This window comes from Lycium barbarum, chromosome 11 (assembly GCF_019175385.1).
Source record: "Lycium barbarum isolate Lr01 chromosome 11, ASM1917538v2, whole genome shotgun sequence".
In the NCBI taxonomy this organism is placed as follows: Eukaryota; Viridiplantae; Streptophyta; class Magnoliopsida; order Solanales; family Solanaceae; genus Lycium; species Lycium barbarum.
The window spans coordinates 30,652,234-30,664,406 of record NC_083347.1 but is presented as its reverse complement, the minus strand read 5'-3'; the positions used below and the strand labels follow the sequence as shown (position 1 = coordinate 30,664,406).

The window sequence follows — 12,173 nt, the reverse complement described above, 5'->3', positions numbered from 1 at the left end:
AGTTGTTACTATCAGGTCCATTCAAGTGTCCTATCAGTGGGTAATTAAAATGGATCATATAGAGCACCGAATAATCAGCTAACTTTTTGACTTTGCATTTTGAAGCAGAAGAATTATTAGGTCCCCTGTTCAATGGAGTGAGATGGAACAGCAAGATGAAGAAGAGGATGGCACTGTGTACACATTGGAAGAAGCACTTACATCTGTTGGAATTGGTAAATTCCAGTATATGGTGTTGTGTTATGCTGGTCTTGGTTTTATTGCAGAAGCAGCTGAGACTATGATTCTGTCATTTATAGGACCTGCTCTAAGGTCCCAATGGATACTTTCTCCTACTCAAGAAAGCCTTATGACTACTGTTGTTTTCGCTGGCATGCTTACAACAACAACAACAACAACCCAGTGAAATCCCACATCGTGGGGTCTGGGGAGGGTAGGGTGTACGCAGACCTTACTCCTACCAAGGTAGGACGGTTGTTTCCGAAAGATCCTCGGCTCAATAAAAGCATAAAAAGAAGTCAGATAAGGTTAGGAGATTCGAAGCGATATAAAATGAAATAATGCAAGCGACACAGATAACACAGGGTAATCAAAGCACAGGAAATAACAGATAATAGCAGAAATCTGAGCACAAGAAATTATATCGCGATAATGCGACTACTAATAAGAACGGAAAATGAGACTATCTACTAGCCTTCTACCCTAATTTGGGTCCTCCAAACCCTCCTATCTAAGGTCATGTCCTCGGTAAGCTGTAATTGCGCCATGTCGTGTCTAATTACCTCTCCCTAATACTTCTTCGGCCTACCCCTACCTCGTCTGAAACCATCCATGACCAACCTCTCACACCTCCGCACTGGGGCATCTGTGTCTCTCCTCTTCACATGCCCAAACCATCTCAATCTCGCTTCTCGCATCTTGTCTTCCATCGAGGCCACCCCCACCTTATCCCGAATATGCTCATTCCTAATCCTGTCACTCCTGGTGTGGCCACACATCCATCTCAACATTCTCATCTCGGAAACTTTCATCTTTTGAACGTGAGAGATCTTAACTGGCCAACACTCCGCCCCATACAACATAGTCGGTCTAACTACCACTTTGTAGAACTTTCCCTTAAGTTTTGGTGGCACCTTCTTGTTACATAGCACTCCGGAAGCAAGCCTCCATTTCATCCACCCTGCCCCAATACGATGTGTGACATCATCGTCAATCTCCCCGCTGCCTTGCACAATAGACCCAAAGTACTTGAAACTACTTTTCTTCTGGATGGCCTGGGTACCAAGCCTCACTTCCAAGCCAGCCTCCTGAGGTGCTTCACTGAATTTACACTCCAAGTACTCTGTCTTGGTCCTACTCAGCTTAAACCCTTTAGACTCCAGAGTATGTCTCCAACCCTCCAGCTTAGCGTTAACTCCGCTACAAGTCTCGTCGATCAGGACTATGTCGTCCGCGAAAAGCATACACCATGGCACCTCACCTTGAATTTGCCATGTCATTCCATCCATCACCAAGGCAAATAAAAACGGACTAAGAGCTGATCCTTGATTCTCATTCGCTGGCATGCTTATCGGAGCTATTTTATGGGGCTTCATCACAGACACTTATGGAAGAAGGCAAGAATTAATTCAAAATGGACAAGTTTTTTGTCTTATGGGAACTATCAATTTTGATCTAATTTCATATTTGTTACCTGCAGGAAGGGTCTTCTAAGTATATCAATAGTGACTGCAGTATCTGCAGCACTGAGTGCCTAATCTCCAAATTATAATTTGTTGCTTGTTGTGCGTATGATGGTTGGGTTTGGAGTAGGTGGACGATCCGTATATGCATCTTGGTTTCTTGAATTTGTGCCTTCACATAACAGGGGAATGTGGTCCATTATCAATTCCGGTTTTTGGACAATTGGATCAATACTTGAGGCCTTATTAGCACTGGTAGATTTTCTTTTGCTTTTCTGGTCTGTAGTGCAACCATGTTTAGCTTATATCCACACTTACCATGCTTTCTAGAATAAATAGTGCTTGTGTTTGGAATCATCTTCTAGCCTTTACTAATTTACTTTACTAGATATTTTTTGGTTGTGTCATTTAGCTTTACTTGATGTCTTCTTACTTGTTGATCTTCTATTTAATCGCGTATCCAGATACTACCATCTGCATAATGTGATAATCTTCTAGTTCCTCATTGAATAACAGAAGCAGTCGAAGTCACTAGTAGCAATTCTTCTCTGCATGCATGTAGGACTAGTGACATATCTTAGCCAAAACAATTTTCTACCAATTCTTTGAGCTGTAAGTATTGTTCTTTGTTCTAACCTTTAAGGACAGTGGGATATCAAATTAATTTTCTACCATAATCTCATATAATATAATTGTGTACTATCAAAATATGGTTCATGGAACAGTGAAAAACTTATGGCGTTCCCATTGTTTATGTTGCAGATGATTATGCCAATATTGGGTTGGAGGTGGTTACTGGCTTTATCATCCATACCATCATTTGCAGCACTTCTGTTATTTGTATTTACAGTAGAATCTCTTAGATATTTGTGTGTCGTAGGTAGAACAAGAGACGCCTGTGATATTTTGAGGAAAATAGCTGTGGTCAATAAGACACAACTTCCCCCCGGAAAGCTTGTCTCTTCTCAACTCACTGAGGAATGGCTTTCTCCTGGAAAGAACAAAATCTCATCAGGCTTCTCATCCTTACTAGTGCTTTTGTCCCCCGCATTACTTAGAAATACCCTCCTCATTTGGGTGGTTTATTTTGGAAATTCCTTCTCATATTACGGCATTATATTGCTGACCTCACTGTTTAGCAGTGGACGATGTCAACACTCGTCAATCGCTTTGGACATGAATGATGATCAGAGCCTTTATACAAATGTGCTCATCAATAGTCTTGCAGGTAAATCGATTTTCCTTTACTTCTGTCATATTCATCTCAACTAATCATTAAATAATTTTCTTTCACTTAATATATTGTAGCCAATTACTAGTTGTAAAATCTAAGTTATCCTATTTGGTCTCTCAGAGATCCCAGGGATTCTTTTACCAGCTACACTGGTGGAGAAAGTTGGTCGGAAATTCACTATGGCGTTTATGTATGCTTTATACTTCCTATTCCTTTTACCACTTCTTGAACCTCAACTGCCTGCTTTGACTACTGCATTGCTATTTGGTGCTCGTACTTTCATCTTGGGAAGTTTCAGTGTTGTGGCTCTCTACAGTCGAGAGGTAACCATCAATTCGTTATCATCATGCAATTTGTAGACATGAAAACTCTTTCCTGTTTCCATTCAAGCAAACTGAATGCATGAAGTTTACTTCAAGATATCAAGATTATGTTTCATTTGTTTGAAGAAGCTAAAAGCTTTGCCATCGTTCTTAGCCTCTAATAATGTTTAGAGTGGTGTATATTTGTAACCACCTCATTCTCAAGCCAGATGCACATATTGAATTTGAAAAAAGAGTGGGCACCTTTTCAAATTAGGACTGTGTGGGTTATTTTTTAGAACACAAGGATATGAGAAAGCAGAGAAGTATAGCAGTAGAAGAACATAATTTTATTGACTGCTGCAGGTTACATATATAAAACTTGGAAAAAACAAAAGCAGTTTAAAACGGAGACACGATCCTAGTAGATTCACATAATCACTATCTTGACGAACTAACTCCTAAATAATAGGAAAAGATAGCTAACAACTATTTGGCTAAGTCTTATTCAAAACTAAAGTAGTAAAAATAAATTTACTGCAGTTCTAAAGTAAATTCCTAACACTCCTCCTTGCTTTGGAAACTGCAAACTCCAATCTTTTGTCAGAGAAGCTCGAATTTGCTGACTGGTAAAGGCTTAGTGAATATATCAGCCATTTGCTCCTCCGTCTTGCAGTAGACAAGAGTTACATCTCCATCTTTTTGCACTTCTCTCAGGAAGAAAAACTTGATATTGAAGTGCTTAGTTTTCCCATGAAACATAGGATTGTGAGAAATAGATATTGCTGCTTGGTTGTCCACGAACAGTTCAATGCTTCCTGTTGGTTCCACATGAAAATCAACCAAAATTTTCTTCAGCCACAATGTTGATTTACTGCTGCTGTAGCTGCCACAAACTGAGCTTCGATAGTAGATTGAGCCACAATTTCCTGTTTCTTACAACTCCATGAGAAAATTCCTGAACCAAGACTAAAACAGTGTCCTGAAGTACTCTTCAAATCATCCACGGAACTGTCCCAATCACTGTCATAATACCCCAATAGCTTCACAGGCTGACTCTTCTGAAACTTGACTCCATAGGCGATGGTTTCTTTGATGTACCGCATAATTCTTTTGGCTGCCTTCAAATGTACTTCACTCAGACAATGCATGAACCTTGATAGAACACTTACAACATACAATATATCGGGTCTTGTTCCTGTAAGATACATCAAACACCCAATGAGACTTCTAAAGTATGTTTCCTCCACCTTTTCAGCTCCATCATCTTTGCTTAGTTTCTCTTTTTGGTTCATAGGAGTATTCATCTCCTTGCAATTTTCCATGTTGAATTTCTTGAGAATTTCCTTTGCGTATATTTTCTGGCAAATGAAAAACCCATTTTTTCCTTGTGTAATCTCCATTCCAAGGAAATAAGTCATCAGACCAAGATTAGACATTTCAAAAGCTTGCATCATATCTAGCTTGAACTCATCAATCAACTTTGCACTGCTCGCTGTGATCAAAATGTCATCGACATAAAGAGAAACAACAAGAATCTTACTGTTATTATGTTTAACATACAGTGTGAATTCTGAAAGACTTTTTTCAAAACCAAGGCCAAGCAAATAATCATCTATTCGACTATACCAAGCTCTTGGTGCCTGTTTTAGGTCATAAAGAACTTTGTGTAGTCAGTAGATTTTCTCTTCTTTTCCTTCTATAACAAAGCCTTCAGGTTTCTTGACATAAATCTCTTCTTCAAGAATTCCATTAAGAAATGTTGATTTGACATCCATCTGATGCACTTTCCAGCCACGTTGTGCAGAAATAGTAAGAAGCAATCTGATTGTGTCGAGCTTAGCAACTGGAGCAAAAGTGTCAGAATAATCAACACCAAAAATCTGTGCATAGCCCTTAACTACAGGCCTTGCTTTATGCTTGTTGATTGAACCATCAGCGTTTAGCTTGGTTCTATATACCCATTTTACCCCAATTACCTTTTTGCCTTGAGGTTTGTCAACAAGCTGCCACGTATTATTTTTTTCGATCATAAACATCTCCTCCTCCATTGCATTTTTCCACTTGGGGTCTTTGAGAGCATCTTCAGGGTTAGTAGGTTCACATAATGCAACATTGCATCTCTGATATATGTCAGAGAGCAATCAAGTTCCCCTAACCAGTGGATCATCCTCCCTTTCGTTTAACCATGAGCTTGTTTGCTGGACAGAATTCTTTGAGTCTTCCCAATCCCATTCTTCATTTTCCATGAAGTGGACATCTCTGCTGATAACTATCTTCTTTACTTCTAGTTGAAAGATTTTGTACGCCTTTGAAACAGTACTGTACACAATAAAAATACCCAGGGCAGCCTTTTTGTCTAGTTTATCTTGTTTAACCTGAGGAACATAGGTAAAACAAAGACAACCAAACACTTTAAGAAAATGCAGCGGAGGTTTGTACCCATACCATGCTTCAAAAGGAGTTTGATCTTTCATAGCCTCTGAGGGAAGTCTATTCTGTAGGAACACAGTTGTGTTTGCTGCCTTTGCCCAGAACTTCTTTGGCAGATTTTTCTTGTGCAACATACATCTTGCCATCTCCATAATAAACCTATTTCTTCTTTCCCTAACTCCATTTTGTTCTGGAGTATAAGGAGCTGTAAGTTGAAGTTCAATCCCAGCTTCCACACAAAATAGACCGAACTGATGAGAAGTATACTTCTTGCCATTGTCAAATCATAAAATCTGAATTTTTCAACAACTTTCATTTCCACTTTCGCTTTGAACTTCCACAAAATGCTCTTGACCTTTGATTTGAACTTTAGAAAATAATCCAGCACATTCGGGTCAGATCATTAATAAAAATAACATAATAAAGACTATCGTTAAGTGAATTCATCAATAAAAATAATGTAATAAAGACTACCGTTAAGTGAAGGAGTCCTTTGGGGTCCTCCAACATCTGTGTGAACCGGCTGCAAATTTCTTGTAGCTCTCCAAGTTGCCTTTGGGAACAAAGGTCTACTTTATTTCCCAAACTGACAAGCACGACAATCTATAAAACTCACTCCCAAGTTAGGCAGGTTCTCCACCATCTTCATTTTTTGTATTTTGACAAGCCCTTGATAGTGATAGTGCCCGAGTCTCTTATGCCATAAGTCAGCGACATTTTTTTGTGCTGAATACACCATCTGCTCTTCCTCAAATGGATCTAATGAGAAACTTCTGCCTCTCATTTTGACTTTAAAAAAGTTTTGTCCTGACGGACCCTTGATCAAGCAATATTTATCATCGAAATTAAGTTTGAAACCATTTTCTAATAACTGACCAACGCTTAACAAGTTCTGGTACAAGTCAGGTACATAAAGAACATCAGATATTGTTTTAGTACCTGATTGTGTCTCAAGTGCAATGGTTCCCATTCCTTTTGCTGGAATGTGACCACCATGGCCTATTCTAACCTTTGCAACTCGAGTAGGCTTCAATTCCTTGAAGATTTTTTTTTTATCATAAGTCATGTGATTTGTGCATCCGCTATCGATTAGCCAAGATTCTCTTGAGACATTCATTGTAAAACATGACGCGACAAAAAGTTGATCCTCTTCCTATTCATTAACAACCTGAGCATTTGCGTCATGCGGAGTTTTATTCTTGCGGATAATTGCTTCGTGCCCAAATTGGTTGCACTTATTGCACTTAGCATCAGGCCTTTTCCAAAACTTGTAAGGCGCATGTCCATTCTTTCCACAATGCTTACAAGGAGGGTAGTTTCCTTTGGAACTGCCTTCTTTGTTTTTGTTGGTGTTGCGCGCTGCTCCTTCTCCATTTGATGGCTAGTTCTTCTTATTGTTTTTCTTTTTGTATCTTCCGCTATCTTCAAGTTTGGTTTGCCAACGCACCCTCTCTAATTCCATTCTCTCTCATAACCCTTCTTTGTTCTTGTGCCTTCAAGGAATTCAATAATTCTACCAAAATAATTTTGGACAGATCCTTGGTGTTTTCCAAAGTGGTTATGGTGGCTTCAAATCTTTCAGGTACAGTAACCAGAATTTTTTCAACAATACGGGAGTCTTTAAACTCAGAACCAAGTAATCTTACTCTGTTTGCTATGTCCATAAGCCTGTCAGAGTACTCCTTGATGGTTTCCGACTCTTTCATCTTCTATAACTCAAAGTCTCTAATGAGATTCAGCACCTGCATGCCTTTGATCCGAACATCTCCTTCATAGTCTGCCTTGAGATAATCCCAGATGGCTTTTGCTGATTTTAGAGACATGATACGACTGAAAATTGTTGATGAGACTGACGAAAGGAGACACGCCTTTGCCTTAGACTTTCTGGATTTTTTGTCCTTATGATTCTTGATTTGAGCCATTGTTGGGTTGCCGGGTAGTGGAGGAACTTCATAATCTTCCTCAACTACCTCTCAAAGATCTAAAGCTTCTACATAGGCTTCCATCCGCACCGTCCACATGTGAAAAATTTCACCATTGAAGACTGGAGGTGCCATTGCCGAGAAACTTGAGCTTTCTTCCATGTTTGAAGTTTTGGTGTTTCTGGTTGTGGTTCGCGACTCACTCGAAACACTCACTCACAGAGAATACTCACAGATGCCGTAAGAAAAAGGGTTCTAGATACCAATTGTTGGTTATTTTTTACAACACAAAGATATAGAAAGCAGAGAGGTATAACAGTAGAAGAACATAATTTTATTGACTGCTGCAGGTTACATATATAAAACCTGAAAAAAACAAAAGCAGTTAAAAAAGGAGACACGATGCTAGCAGATTCACAGAATCACTATCTTTACGAACTAACTCCTAAATAATAGGAAAAGATAGCTAACAACTATTTGACTAAGTCTTATTCAAAACTAAAGCAATAAAAATAAATTTAATGCAGTTCTAAAGCAAATTCCTAACATACTGCAGCGCTCTTCTTCTTGTTAGTTGTTAGTTCATATGTTTAACAACTTCCTCGTTGGTTTAGAAGAGAGTTCTAATTTGACAAATGATAATGGAGTTCTAATTTGACAAATGATAATGGAGTTCTAAAATGGTTAATTTTAGCATTGGTATCAATGTTCAAATATGTGTGTGTGTGTATACTTAAACAATTAATATTGTAGTGCATCTATTTCATGTGAATCATTTATGTTTTCTGGTTCTTAATCAGTGGGAAGAAAGTTATGAGGTAAAGGCCTCTTTTGTGACATCTTTTCATGAAGTATTGTCTCGGCCTCTTCGCCAATTTTCTGTTGGCTGGGGGTATAGGGATTGCACTAAATGACACCATAGGCTTTGTTTAGAGAGTCTACCAATATATGTTGTCAACTATTAGCTAATCAAGACTTAATGTATAATGAGGTTCCATTCTTGGTTTTCTGATTTTAGTGCACAGAAAACTTCCGAGATGCATCTTTAGTTGTTAGCAGCTAAAGTTGTGCTTAATTTTCAGGGGGCCATTTTCTTATTGGAAGCAAATGCTGCGCTCTAGAAACCTCATTTTCATTTTATTGTCTTCTATGCAGATATATCCAACTTCTATAAGGTCTACTGGTACTGGAGTTGCATATTCTGTGGGAAGAATAGGGGCCATGATTTCTCCTGTCGTTGCCATGCAATTGGTAAGAGGGTGCCATCAAATGGCTGCAATCATATCTTTTGAAGTAGTTATAGTTTTATCAGCAGCCAGTGTTATGCTCTTCTCACTAGAGACAAAGGGTAGGGAACTAATGGATACACTTGTTGTCTAAAGTTTGGACTTATATCGTTTTATTTGTATTGAAGTTCTCTCCACATTGGAGAGGAAAAGAAATGAAAATATGTTGGTATCATTTACATTTACTTGAGTGAGATTGGCTTTTATGAAATTTCCTCCAGTCTATAGTGGATTAAATTTCAATAAAAATATCCTATTCGTTTTTATAGTTTCATATCCGTTAGACAAGACTTGGTTGCTTGAGCTGCAGGTGCATGGATGAGTACTTATCTTTTGCCTTTGCTTGTTCGATTATTTTGCATTGAAGCAAACCTTTCAAGATAAACTGTTATTATTCAACTATAAGTTTTTTGTCACAAAATAGTTTGTTGATTATTTTTGTCACAAACTTTGGATCGCCATTGTTGATGCTATCCAAAAGCTTGAGTTCAATTGTCGTTTCTTTTGATTAACATTTTTCAACAATGGAGAAACTTCTCTTGTGTCTACTGATTTTACAAGACCACAAAAGAGATGGAGAAAGGTTTTTGTTGGGAAGGCGGGAGTTTTCACCTTTTGGAACTGATCAAGAAGGCAAAAGGCTTTTGTTTAGAATTTTGATATCTCACGTGGGTTGCACATGAGGAAGGTTCCGTTTAGGTTGACAGATTTTGTGGGGATCGTTAGGTTCGTGGGACCCAAGACTAAAGTGATAAGCTTTTAACATACTTAAAGGACCATTTTCATAAGTAGTATATATCAGGGACCAAAGCAATCCTAAGTCCATACATTAAGGACTATTTTGATCACTTTCTCTGAATTTTAAACCCAAATATTTGTTATGGGATCAATTTGTTATATCCCGTATTTTCGCATGTTCGAAAAAATTTGAAATAATTTTGACTTGTAAGAAATAAGGCCACATGTTGATTTTATTTAATATATATATATATATATATATATATATATATATATATATATATATATATATATATATATATATATATATATGTTGTTCATGAAAAATATTGACGCAGAAATATGGAGAAAGGTCAAGGGCAAAATGGGGAATTTTGAAAATTAGTTTCGGGAATTTTAAAATAAGACCCGCAACGATTTGGGCTTAATGAAATGAAAAAAAAAAAGGGAAAGAAAGGCCCAAATTGTAGGGGGGTGGCCGGCCATGGACAATGGCCCAAGCCCATGTTCCACTTAAAATCCATGGAATAAAATAGAGGGAGGCATCATTCATTTACAATTAGAAGTTTCAAGAACGAGAGAGAGCAAGAACCAAGAGGGGTTCGGCTACAAGAGAGAAAACAAAATTGTTACCCACAAATCTATGATGCAAAAACTAAATTCTTCTTGAATTTCTATTAAGTTGGAAACCCTCTTCAATGTGATACAAAGTTGGAAGCAAAAGATTACTTTTTTTTTACAAAGAGGAGAATTTGGAAAAGGTAAGAATTCTACTCTTTTTTTAGCTTGGAAGAATTTTATATATATGTTGTAGTATGTGGGAATGAATGTAGAGTATGAAAATTTTGTGTAATGGGTATGTGTGGGTGTGGCCGAAAATGGGTATTGATGGAGAGGAATGATCAAATTTTATTTATTATGTTAATTGTGTTGTAATGACCTTTTATGCAAATGGAAGAATTCTAGTTCTAGTTGGCATGAAAAATTTGTTGTTAAGTTGTTGTCGGAAAGTATGTGATGTTAATATAGATTATGTAATTATGGGAATGAAATTGTTAAGGTGTAAATTGTGGTTCTTGTTGATGAAATGGGGAGATGAAAAATGCGTTGTAAATGTTGTGTCAAAGGTTGGAGATTTCGGATGAATTCTAGTCTTGGTGGGATTTTTGTATATTTTGTAGAATGGTATGAAATGCTTTTGAATGATCTTGAATTGGTAATGAATGTGTATGTGTCGATATTGGCTTGAAAAATTCGTAGTTGAATTGAATATCGATGAATTATGTTGAAAGGAAGGTTACTAGTGTTGGAATGCATTTTAGATTGGTTTTTGATGTTATTGGTTTGGTTGTTGGTATTGTTGGCATGGTTATTGATGAATTTGGCCGAGTTTAATTCTCGGGGATGTTGAATTTATAGGGGAGGTGCTGCCGAAATTTCGGTAGACAAATACTAATTAGAATTAAAATTCTAAGTACTTGTAGCTAATTTTTGGAAACTGATAATATTATTGTAGATATTGGAGAGCCCAAGACTTGAGTCGGGATTTGTTTGGCGAGGGATCGAGATTTGGTAGTGAGCGATCGAGGTATGTAAAGCTTACCGTTCTTCCTTTTTGGCATGACCTTTATGCAATAAACGAATGACATATATGTATGCTCCAAAGAAATATTCTACTCCTAGAGCCACTAGGATGGCCTATGTCCTTGACTTCCATAAATTATTCCATATGATTTGTCACATGCCTATGATGTTTGAAATATTAGTCGATACGTTTCCGAATATGGTTTGAAAACTATCTGATATGGCCTAAGTTTGGACACGTAAATTTTGGATATGTGCATATGATTCTAAGACTCCGTTTGAAGTACCCCATAATGTTATTTGAAAGTTTCGTAATATGAATGATACTAAATTTTCAGAAAATGACCTATGATGTATTTTTCGAAAGTTTTGTAATTTGAAAGTTCGTAACTTTTGTATACTAATTTCGATGAACTCGATGCTTACCTTGAGCCTTCTAATATCAATAGGTATATGTATTTGTTCGTCGAGTCTTGGGATTCCTTTAAATATGTATATGCATATGGTTTCCGCACTACTCCCCTCGTGCCTAATACTATGGTATCGTTCGCCGGATCCCGGGCCGGTTTTGTGCTCGTGCGCACTATGTGACCTTCGGCAGTATGATGTGTTACGATTCCCGAGACCTTGTCATAGGGCCAGGTTCCGCTTATATACGGCGTTATGATGTGATATGACATATGATATGTTCTGGCGTTGGGATACGTTATGATGATACGATATGTTCGGGGATTGTACGGAGATATGAAACCTTCTGGAGTATGATGTGTTGTGGCGCCAGCGTCGGAGTGGCGGCCACGTTCCTGAGCCTTATGCATGATTTTTATTTGCATGATGTATATATGTTTTCTGCACAGGTTTTTAATATACTCATTCGGTATCCATCGTCTGTACTCCTTACTTTAGTTATGATTTTGACTTCAGTATTTCATGCTTTACATACTCAGTACATGTTTCGTACTGACCCCCTTTCTTCGGGGGCTGCGTTTCAT

The 12,173-nt window shown here is 37.8% G+C and overlaps 1 pseudogene; it reads left to right on the top strand.

The window, feature by feature from the left end:
• LOC132617273 (organic cation/carnitine transporter 7-like) lies at positions 1-9,070 on the top strand (annotated as a pseudogene).
• The last annotated feature ends 3,103 nt before the right edge of the window (positions 9,071-12,173 follow it).